Consider the following 12298-nt stretch of genomic DNA (forward strand, 5'->3'; position numbering starts at 1 on the left):
ATGATTAAATTATATGGAATAGAGTTTCACAAACATCCTCTTCGACAGCAAAGTATGTGACGTCCCATTGACCAGAGACAGAAATGTCCCCAGAGGAGATTTCTTTCCTGTGATCCAAATGTTCTCAGTGTCTGATGCACATAGATATTGGTGCCAATTTACTGACTATCAACTAGTCTGTGTTATGTTATGGTGCTGTGTTTCTCTCCTCCAGCTTTAGAATTGTGTAATTCTGAAGTCCAGTGAAACAATTTGGATCTATTGCTCTGCATTGGACATGTGGAGATGTAACCTTTGAAGCCTGACTTTTCACTTCTGATCCACTCGAGGTATGACCTTCACAGGCTGTTCTGATGGTAAAGCCAAGAAAACAAGAAGCCTTTCTGACCAGTCCTGTCAGGTTGAGCCACCTTGGAAGGTCAAGCTTTAGAGTGAGACTTTGTTGAATAACTGAAGCTACCATGTAATTAAGTACATAGTTAAATACCTATGGTAGCCATCAATATCACGTCTGCATGGCTACAGAATGATTCAGTCTCCAGAAGGGCAGTGTTATAACGTGATGTTACATGTATTGGAAATTGCTTCTGTGCTACCTGGCCTTTTCTCTTCTGCTGTTGCAGTTTTGACTCACCAGGGTTCCGTGTTTCGCCCTCTGCATGCTCTGTTTGTTCTGAGAACAGCTGGCTTTTGTAGGGGACTGAAATAGGCATCTTTGGTGGTGTTTGATGTCAATTTCATAAGCCCTGCTTGTCAACTGTGATGTACTTCGTGCTTAAATACAAGACGCAGTGAGATCTTCACGGGTCGGTCTTTACATAGTACAGTTGGGAGATCATTACATTTCTCAGGTTACAAATCAGGCGAGCGGGCGTGTTTTGTACTGTCGGAAGTTAAGCTAGGAGAGCTTCATTCACTGTTACCATAAAGGCGTTGCTATAATCCAGAAAACTTAAAATATGAGCCTGAGTGAGGGATTTTCTGGTCTGAAGGGGCAGCCAATAGAAAGCTTTCCTAAGGAGGCGCATCATCTCGAAACAGGAAACAAAGTTTGAGTTTACCTGCTTTTTCATAGAGAGGTTATCATCTATTAGGCTGCCCAGATTTCTTACTACCTCTTTAGGGGGAGCGGCCCACCCCAGTTCTAGGTGCCACCAGTCTTCAGACCAAAAGGTGTGCGTTTCTGGGGAAAGCAAGATTTTTGCCTTTCCAGTATTGAATTGAAGATGGTTGGATGACATCCAAAGAACAGTTTGCTTCATTTGCTTCATGCATTCACTGAATCTGACTTTAGTAGATTCAGGAATTGGCCCCATAGAAATGATAAGTTGCGTGTCATCCGCAAATGAGAACTTCAAGCCCGTATGATCTTATCACTTGAGCCAGAGGGGCCATATAGATGTTGGAAAGAGTGGGGTTCACGGCTGAGCCCTGCAGCACACCCCCGTCCAGGGCCATGGTTCAAGAGTTGAAAGTCTCTAGCTGCACCCTATCGGTTCGAGCCAAACCAGAGCTTTTCAGCCAACACCAATCTCTACCAGGCTTTGGATCAGGATTGAATGTGAGATGGTGTTGAATGCTTCAGATAGGTCGAGTAATTCCAACATGTCTGGGTGCCCTTCATCCAGAGAGAGTATGATGGTGTCTAGAACATCTACCAGCACTGTTTAAGTGCTATAAGATGCATGAAAACCTGACTGGGAGGGGTCTAGCAGAGAGTGGCTTTCCAGGAAAGAAGTGAAAGTGGGCCTCTAAATCAGTTGTGGAATAAGAAGTGTATCCGGAAAACATCCACAAGAGGCCACTGTAACAAATGGAGCAGCCTACTATATATGAAACCAAAAAATGTACTTCACAAATTCATAACTAGAACATTACCACCTGTGTTCACATTATTTCCTTCAGGTCTCTGGGACAACCAAGTTGCAACAATAACCAACTGCTGTACATCCTCCACCTCCATGTCCAGCAGACACCCAAAGACTGTCGTAAATTAGTTGGATAGGAACTCCCCTGAAACTGGCAGAGAAATTCCCAGGACCGTCATCGCAGGCCCTTTGAGCAAGTTGTATAAATGTTCTATTTTGTGTCTAACCAGCAGAACACTATTCACCACCTTTGTGTTAAATGCGTCTGGCTCTGCCACAGCAGAAAACGATTCTCCATATTGGGGGGGGGGGGGAGATTTACAAATATTTCATGCAACACAGCTAGGCAACTTGCTGTGTTGTGTTGCATGAAAGGGAGAGCAGAAATGTATTATATCTGCTAAGATATGGCACACTTCTGGTCCTTCCTTGTGCTGGCGCGCAGTGTGTTGCCTGGCATCAGTGCTGGCACCCTTGCGCCATACTGCAAGGGTGCTTATGTTACAGGCGTGATCGCTTTTGTGCAGGAAGAAATACCTCCCTGCACAAAATCAATGCTGAGAGGCAATTTCCTATGTCTATGCATGATGCAAGATGCATCACAGATCGAAAGATGAAGGTGCCTCACACAAGGACAATGCAAGTCCCTTGTAAATTTGCCCCCAAGTCTCCAGAGCAATTACTCTGCCTCTAAACTCAAACTTTTTTTTCTTTACCCCTGCTATTCTATTCTTAAGCCCTTCAATTTTACCTTTCACCACCTTCCACCTCTTTCAGTCTCAGAGTATGTATGGACCATATTGTGGCTCATTGCATTGGTAGAGAGTAGACGCATTGTCCAATAGTAGCATCCTGTCCCTCAGTAGCCTCTGGTATGTAATCTATTCTGCCTCCAGCCTTCACCCTACTGAGAGGGCCTAAACATTTTCTTTTATCTGCAATGGTAGAAAAAGGGGAAGGGAGTCGGTCACTGCCAACAGGATTGCAAAAATCAGCCCACACACTGTCCCTTTCAAACTGGGCCATCTCGCAGTGCCAGGTGCCAGCGTTACTCCTGCCTTACGGAAGAAGAAAATCCATTCCACCCGTTTGAAATCATGGCATCATATGTGTGGAGTAAAGCAAACAGTAGGAACATGTTTTAAGCTTTGTAAAACAACACAAGGTTCAAGACTCTGCAAAAAAGGACACTAAGGGGCATATTTACAAGGGGTTATCGCCACCAGAATGTCACTTTTTTATGGGGCATTGCCAAAAATAAGACCAGGACTAACTTGATCTTAAACTGGTGCAAGGAGGAAAAATTATTAATTTCTCCTTGTTTTTGCAGTTTCTATGTGTGCTGCATTTTGCAGCCCACATAGAAAGACCAAATTGCCATCAGTGACTGTTCATGTGCAGGAAGGTGCCACTTCGTGCACATGAACAATCATTAGATAATGACAAATTGAAACTTATATATGTGCTGCATTCTGCAGTTTACATAGAAGTTACGATACGCCATTAGTGATTGTTCATGTGCAGGAAGGGACACCTTCTTGTACATGAACAATCATTCACTGCAACGCAGGCATCCTTGTACAGGTGCTTGCGTTGGCACTAGACTGCTAAATTTAGTATCAGCACTAGCGGATACACAGGGGTGTGCCGTATTGCAATGGGAATAGGATACCCTATGCAATGCTGGAGTTGCGTCATGCTTGTGACACAACTCCAGCAATGCGTGGCTTTTGCACCGACAGATACTTCAGGATTCCTGACGTATCTGTCATTCCTTGCGTCTTGGAGCGCCGTACATTAAATACGGTGCATTCATTGTGTCGCAAGGAGGGCGCAGTGCAAACTGTTGCATCGCTGTTTTATCGCAGCAATGCTACAGTTTTTAGAAATGTGGCCCTTAGTTTCCAGGTCTAGTTTCCCTATGACACACAAAACAAGGTGAATCGAGAACCTAGAAGATCTTGGGCCAGATTTCCCCGTTTCTCGCGCAGTGCTGCAGCCGCAAATGCTGTGCTGCGTTAGAAGGAGAGAGTAGGAGAGCGCCATATTTACAGAAATATGGCACTCTCCTCCCCTCTCTAAACGCCTGCAGAGAAATGTGCTACTGTATGCCATGGACACACCTTTGCACCATAGTGCATCGGTGTCTTCATGAGTCTAGCTGCTCTAGCATATGTTTTGTCCTGGAAGGATAACTTTCCAGTACAAAATACTATGCTTAGATTAACTTTAAGCATTTTCCAACTTTGTATGTGTGCTGTACAGTGCAGCAAACATGCAAAGTCAGAAAAGAAAGAGGAAAAAAGCATTTCTCCTTCATAGTTCCTATCTGAAATGGGCGCTATGTTCTGATGCTAAACCTTGCCTACTTTTTAAAGTAAATAGGGATTAGTGTCAGAAACCTTGGGCGGTTGCATGAGAATGCCCATTCATCACCCATGGTACACCCCCTTGGCGCTACGTAATGCAAAGCTATGCGCTGCTTTGGATTACTTTCAAGGGATTTTCCAGTGTAAAAGGGGTTTTACACTGGTAAATATACAGGTAAGAAAAGATTTAGTATTGTTTTGCATCACTTTGCAACACGGCATTAAATCTTAGTTACTAGACCTCCTTCTCTTCTATTTTGGAACCAGATCGCTGTAAAAAGGAACCCTGTCTGTGTTAAGCCGCTCGCTATTTCGGTTCCCAAGGTGAAGTGGTTATTCTAAGAAGAGTCTCCAGGTTTCCAAGAGGTAACATTTTAATTTAGAAATAAAGTGAGGCTTCATCTGACACCTGACATCTGACATCAAGACAAATTCTGAAGAAAACCCTAGAGACAAAAGGATCGTAACCCTTCCGAGTAAGGCAAGAGATTATTCTGCTTATGAGGATATTGTACCGACTCAACAAGTATTTAAAATTTTTGAGAGACAAGCATTCAAACCTTCTTCCCAAGAATGTGCAAAGAGAATTAAGACTTGTGTAACTCAATGAGAAAGAATATGCAGGGGCTGCTCCTCCATTTGAGCAGAGTAGGGTCGCCCCACAAGCCCCAGAGGTGAAAAATAAAATGGTAATACATTTTCTTATTACCATTTTATTTTATAGCAACCCGTTCTAAACTAATTGTCAGGACGGGGTTGGGGCCAGTGCAGCCGAGTGGCATCAGCAGGGAGCTGAGCACTCTAAAATGCACATTGTCTCTTTGGCTGCCTGTCTTGGGATGGCCAGCCAGACACATGCATTTTAAAGTTCTTTAACCTAGCTGTTTTAGACAGCTAGGTTAAAGAAAGCTCAGACCTCCAGTGCTGTTAGGACTGCTGAGTGACTCTGCTCTATCCAATCCTGGTGCTTCTGTCATGTGAGAGCAGTGCCAGGATTGGGTAGTGCAGTTTCCTGCTTCCGAAGCGTTCAGAAGACACCTGAGGGAGGAGGACGTTGCACTGCAAGATAGGTATGTCTATTTTATTTATTTATTGCTTGTGCCCTCCCTCTAAACTCCCCCCCACCCCACACCTCACCACCCCCGGTACAAGCCAGCCCCCACTTAAGAATGATACCATTCGGAGTTATAGATTTTAATTAATCAGTGCAGCATGAAGATTCTTTGTGAGGTTTGTGCCAATTAATTTGAATAGCACGAGAGAAGACTATTTAGAATTACAAATAGATGTGCATCTTTGATCACCAGAATACGCTTTACAAATCCTATTCAGATACAGAGACATGAACAAAGAATCTAATTAAGGCCTGCGCTGAAGTTACAAAAGACTAACCTTTTCTGCCACAGGTGACTGATGCATTTTAATTCTGAACCCTGTTTAAAAGGAGTTGTGCTAAATCTTCAACAACATCTTCTTCCAGATCTCCTTCCCCGCCGTACCCTCCTTACTATCCTTCCCCTCAACTGGCCGCTTCCATACTCTCAAAACTTTGACAGCAAATTCGGTGCTGCCTGAAGGTTGGCTTTTGAGGGTATTGCTCCAGAGAAGCTCCATCTACCCTGTCTGCCAGACTCCCCAGTAGGCCAGTCCAACTACTGCCTCCCTAGCTCAAATAGCCGTGTTGTGTCTGTGAGGCCCGACTATGGTGCAATATGAAAATACTAAATGAATACACAAACAAATGAATAAAATATGACAGACATGCATCGCATATCTTTGATGCCCTTATATTTGTTAATAAGTATTTAAGTCTTTGTGTCCATTTGAGGTTTGGGTTTCACAACACAGAGCTTTAGTTGTCTGGCAGATCTCACGCAGCGCAACATAGCACATACAGAAAGGGACCTTGTGTCACTCATTCTCAGTGATTGGCTTGTGTGTTTGATCTCACGTTAGTCGGTGGCTTGTTGGGTTATCCACTAGGTTTTGTAATCACCTCATGGCATTTCACAGATGTGTACTTTTTCTGCAACTGTAGCTGAAACTGGTGATGGAGTAAAAAGCAGCCCTTTCATTATTTTTTTATGTGGCTTCTGTATCCAGATTGTAATGCACTCTCTTGGGGGCTACCAGTGAGATCCTGAGTAAGAGTGCTCCCCTCAACTCCGTGGGCAGTGGGTCAGACCCAGTTGCGTAACAAAACTCGAGGGGGTCCCCTTGCAAAGTACATGGTAGGAGACCCACCACACTCCGGACCCAGTCAGGTGCCCTCAGGCCAGGGACCCGCTCACAGTGCCGGAGAGGGCCCCTTGGAGCTCAAGACCGCCCTGCACCATGGGGGCTCTGGGGGTTATGGTTACACCACTGGTTAGACCACAGTGGTAGCCCAGAACACAGCTCCACAGTCTGCTCCGTGCTGCAAGTTTCTGTACTTGTGAAAAGCCTACCCCCTCTCCATGCTTTTGCAGATTGTTGGGGCACAGGCTGCGACTAGAATTGCCACTAGGGTGTGCTGACCCTCCTGCTTCTTCTGGAGAACCACTTGATGAGCCATGTAGTCCTAGACATTTCATGGAGCTCCAACAACAAGGAATGATCTTCTATGGATCATCACTGTTGGATACAGCATTCTGTCAATAAAATCTGTGAAATGTGAAGGTCTTCGAGCTCAGCTTGTTTGAACTGAAAAAATGGGACATTGATTTATAAACGAATTGATAAAAGAAATGTTCAAAAGCAAGAATGACTTTGATTGGAATATGTATTACAGGGTTCTACGGGCCACTCTTTAAATACTGTGCACCTAAGACTGTTGAACCAAGTGGGTCACAGTTGTGTCTGAACTATGCTCACTTCACAGGCACAGCACGTACTGAGGTTTGCACGTCATATCTTTCTGCCTTCTAGCACTTGTGTAAAGCGTAGTTAGTATGGGAAAAAATGGGTGTGCATTCTCCCTTTAGTATGTGAACCATCAATGTAGTCCTATATATTTCTTGGAACTCCAACATGCTGCAAGAGATGCCCACTCAGCAGAGGAGACTGGCAAGGGATGCATCCCCTAATGGTGAGGCTTCTGCAGCTGTAACCACCTCCCTTTTGCTCCCCCACTTTACTTATTGGTTCCAGCCTCATGACCTCGTCCCAACCCCAGTAACATTGTATGTGCGCTGGGAGTTGCAGGGATATACAGTCCCTTGTCCCTGCGTTGAGCCCCTGGAGGAAGGCTCAGAGGGGTGCAGAGGGTTGGAGGCAGTCACTGGGACCACACTGCATAGCACTGGTGGGACCTGGAGCCTGGTTGGAGTGCATGCCTCGCTCACAAGCAGGGGCTGCAGTTTCAACTTCCTACACAACTTCTCTTCATGCAATGAAATGCCTACTCAGGTAAGTGATCTGGAACCTTGACTGAAAAAATATATTTGCAATTATGTCTGCCTATGACAAGTAGACACATTTTCATTTCTTGACATCCTCCTGGGCTGTGCTTGCATGTTTGCTGAGATTATTTGCAAGTGAGGACACAATCCATATATATAACTTGTATTGTGTTGCTTGCATCACAGATTGGTGATGCAGTGCCCAATACATTTACTTCTTATCGCAACTGACTTTCACACAGACATTCAGCAGCACAGTGGAAACCAGAAAGGATGCAGGCTGTTGAGCTCGGCTGAAGCCAGAAGAACGTAGTACGCAAAGGGAGTCACTGTTCAGTGTAAAGAATGAAAGAGGAAGAAACTTTTTTTCGTGTGCTACTCGATCTGTGGGGGACAGTGTGTGTTGACCGTTATATATCTCCATTAGGGACATATACCCAGATACAAAGGGACATAATATTCCCTAGAGCAGCACTACACACTTTGTTTTAACAATGACAGAGGGATCACCCTAATAAATAGTACCCACTCTCCCTCCAGTCATTTTTTAACACACCACTTTAGACTTCATTGCCACTTACACCCGCGCACCCAAACAGCTTCTCATCAAAAGATCTCCGATAAAGAGAACCTTCGGGGGACCCATAGGGCATTGCAGTGCCAGCCCGACGAGAAGCAAAGTCCAAATGATGAAGCATGACATCCTTCGGGTGTGTGAGGGTATTATGATGAGGACACACTGACACACTGTCCCCCACAGATAGAGTAGCACACGAAAAAAAGTTTCTTCCTCTTCATTCTCTAAAAGCAACAGTGACTCCCTTTGTGTACTAGTTACTTTTCGGGAGCAATGGTCACTGGACCTAATAATCAGCTCCTAGTGTCCCCCCCCTCTATAAATAGGACAGAAGAACGTAGCAATTCCAAGAAAAGAAGCACTGGCAAAGTCAACGGATCTGGCCTGCAGGTTTGTCATTTAGGAGTTGTCAGGTGTCACAGCTGCAACCCCTGGTATGTCCCTTGTGATGCCTTACACAGTCTTTGGGAGCCCTGGCCTCGAAGGTTACAAAATCATTGCCAAGAACAGAAGGAAAACACTGTTTGATGAGTATGGTTTAGTTTCTATAGCTTCCACTGGGACTAGGACATTATTCTTTGAATTCTGCAAGATTAATAAATTCAGCAGTGCAATGCACACTTCTCTAATTAAATATAAAATAAATAAAAAACAAAATCATTTTTAAACAGGTAGTTGCAATTTTCATTATAGTGAATTTGTGAACAATGAATTGACAATACCTTCACTACTTTGCGTCACACAAGTGATAGTGCCTTACAAATTAACATAACTATTATTGTTTTTTTCATCTCTTTTTTGTCCCCCTCCCTCCCCTATGATTTATCAATACAATTGTCATTAAAGTATACGCTAGGGGAACGATTAACTCATAACTGTTGGCAGGTATGGATAATTAAAGTTTGCAAGTGTGGGTCTGTGTTTTGTGCCATTATATCCTTTTCTTCAAATAAATCCATAATATTTCATATAATACAAATAGAAATAAGTAATGTTCCCTGGGCATGTCATCATCCTAATTAAACTGTGGATAATATCTAAAATAAGCATTTATCTGTGTTGTGTTGTTATCTTAGTTATGAATTATTACTGAACTTCGCGGTGTCAATTATTGTGATGTTAATGTCATTTGAAATAACTTTCTGAGAAGGTCAGGTGTCACTTTGTGTGATGCATTGAGGTCAAAGTGTATGTGCTGTCATTTCTGCTATCCCCAGTATTTTGGTGAATCGACATCCATGCTAGCTTCTGTTTTGAGTCATCATAAGCTTGACCTACCAGCTTTGTCAATGCTTTTTTTGTTTTGTTTATTTGCACGTCTCACCTATTGGTAACATGTTTTTAAATCCTCTGTCCTACCGGGCGCCCTCTGCCTCTCCACCCAGCCAGTGAATCATTATTTAGCTGTCTTCACATACACGCACAAGATGTCCTCTGGCGTGTAATTTATGCATGGATTTAACTAGACTATTTTCAAACAGCACTTGTGCCCTTTTAGCAATATGCATGAGTTGCAGTCTCAAAAGGCTTCGTGTCATAAAAAACCTTTTAAGCAGTATTCAGATCAGGCTAAGCAAACACTGCGCATTACACAAACTTCAGTGGCATCTGTTGTTTTCCTTTCTCTCGTTCGCTTTCTTCTGCGCTCCCTGTCTATATCTGTCTCGTTCTTTCTTGCTAATTTCTTTTCTATATTGTCTTTCCTTTCTTTTTTCACCCATTCTCTTTATTTCAGCATCTTTCTTTCACTTTTCCCTGTTACCAGGAGCTTTTATTCCCTCTTGTTCCTTTTGGAAGACTATTAGTCTGATATACAAAATATCAAAAGTATATAAAAAGGATATCTAAATCTATATTCAATTAGTGATTTTTATATAGCACAAACCAGCCCCAGTGGATGTCAGAGCACTTTACATACTGACAGATTTGTACATAAGAATATTAGCAATGACGTGCATGCATGTATGTTTCCTGACATAGGATAGTTTTGTTAAGTTATCTATTGCAATTATGTATGCCCCACACATGAAGAATAAACCAGGTCAAAAAAGACCTATTTGATAGTTAGGGGCCAGATGTAAATAAACTTCTGTTTGAGATTTCCTAATAGCAAATGTTTGCTATTCGCTATTAGGAAATCGCAAACAACTGTGTACATTGCGTTTTACACTGTTTGCGATTCCCAATGGGTCGCAAGGGACATGCCTCATAATATTCATGAGGCAGGTCGAGATTTTGCAATCTATTGGGAATGGCTAGCACTCACAGGGATGGTGGCCTGCTAGGTTCAGCAGACCACCATGTCTGTGACTGATTTTTAAATAAGGCAGTTTTTTATTGTGAAATGCAGCCCATTTTCCTTAAAGGAAAACGGGATACATTTAAGAAAGAAAACTGAAAAGTTTCCTTTTTAATTTAGAAGAGTAGGCAGTGGGCCATGGGACCACTGCCTGGTCTTAAAAAATGTTGGCACCCACATTCACAAAGAGGAAGGGGTCCCTTGGGGACCCTTTCCTGTTTGTCAATGGATTACCACCTCCTCCATAGAGTCGGTAAAGTATGAATGTTTTACGAACGCATTCTGGTAGCAAAACATTCATACATGCCACTGCAAGTCGCTATGAGAAAGGGTTGCCCTTGGCACGCCTCTTCCCATTAGCCACTCACAACTCAATTTGCGATTTGGTAATAGATTACAGAATCACAAATAGGACTTTGTACATTTAAAAATGCTTTTTTCAGCTCGCAAAAGCACCGATTCCGCTAATCGGGTCATTTGCAAGCTGAAAAAAGCTTTTTACATCTGGCCCTAGGTGCTTTCAGATGGATGAGAGCTCTTAGGCACGTAGAGGGCACCTAAAAGAACACAGAATCAAACATGCGAAAGGTTAGTGGATAAATACTTGCATTTTGTCTAACCAATGGCAATCGCTCGGGTAGCATTGCAACCCACTGATCTTTCGCTCACGATTGTCACCTCAGTTTGGACCCAGCCATTTGCAAATCAGTCTTAACCATGCTCCAATAAGAATAGTCCAGGCCAAACCGGAAACCAAAATACAAGCAATCCAAGACCGGTTTCTCTTTGAGTCGGATGTAGCTGGATTACAATGACAAAGAAAACACGAGACTCACATCCCGTGTTCCCAGTGTCACTGGAACGATTTTCTTTAATCTTCTGCTACATGTGATAAAAATGTTCTATGTGTGAATGAAGTGTGCCCTGCTGACGACTCAAATGCATCTTGGCCACACCTCTTTTGTGCGTAAAAGATGATGCTCTCCACTTCTTGCGAGGCCACTGAATGGAACCAAGGAAACAGGGCACGTTTCCAGTCGGGACACCATGTCCTTATGGGACCTGGCGGAAATCTCACAAGCATCGGTAATGTAATGTAATTGCCAATTTGTATCGCGCAACAATCGCTCCAAGGAGCATCTAGGCGCCCGTGTAAGGTCAACCAGATGTCAGGTTGCCTCTCTGCTTACTTGACCAGATCCAGAATCACACTAGGCTTCTGGCAGTTGTATCTTGGAGATTAAAAATCCAGGTTTTTAGGTGTTTACGGAAATCTGTTTCCTTGTCCAATACTCTCAGATGTGGGGGGAGAGTATTCCACGCTTTTGCACCCAATACCGCCAGGGACTTGCCCCCTCGGTGCACAGCACGAAACCTTTCAAAACACAATGAATGTGACTGAATCTGTTACCTGATACCACATACAAACCTTCTGACCTAAGTATGCTGGGTATAGGTATATCATCATGGAAATGCAATCACTGGTGATTGTGAAAATATATTGTAACTGCTAAATGATTACTGCTGGCAGACTGTAAAGTTGAATTAAAGAGCACTGCTACAGAGGCACACCAAGCTGTCATTGCAGAAGTGCCTAACATCTACGTGCAGGGCTATGCTTGGAATTTCAGAATATTACCACATATATCACTTCCCTCCCTTTCAATCGGTCTTTCTTGTGATGTGCTTCTTCTTTGCCTTTGCCAACTTCCATTTAATTCCTATAAATCTAGAGCCAGATTTATTATTCTTCCATGCAACGCAATACAGCAAGTTAACTTGCTACACTACGTGAACGGGAGAGG

At 43.4% G+C, this 12298-nt stretch overlaps 1 protein-coding gene across 1 annotated transcript in view; it reads right to left on the reverse strand.

Annotated features, from left to right (window-relative positions):
* TESC (tescalcin) overlaps positions 1 to 12298 on the reverse strand; it is a 269377-nt gene that overhangs the window by 17989 nt on the left and 239090 nt on the right. The gene's annotated exons all lie outside the window — the stretch shown is intronic.

Source organism: Lissotriton vulgaris, chromosome 11 (genome assembly GCF_964263255.1).
Source record: "Lissotriton vulgaris chromosome 11, aLisVul1.2, whole genome shotgun sequence".
NCBI classification, from domain to species: Eukaryota; Metazoa; Chordata; class Amphibia; order Caudata; family Salamandridae; genus Lissotriton; species Lissotriton vulgaris.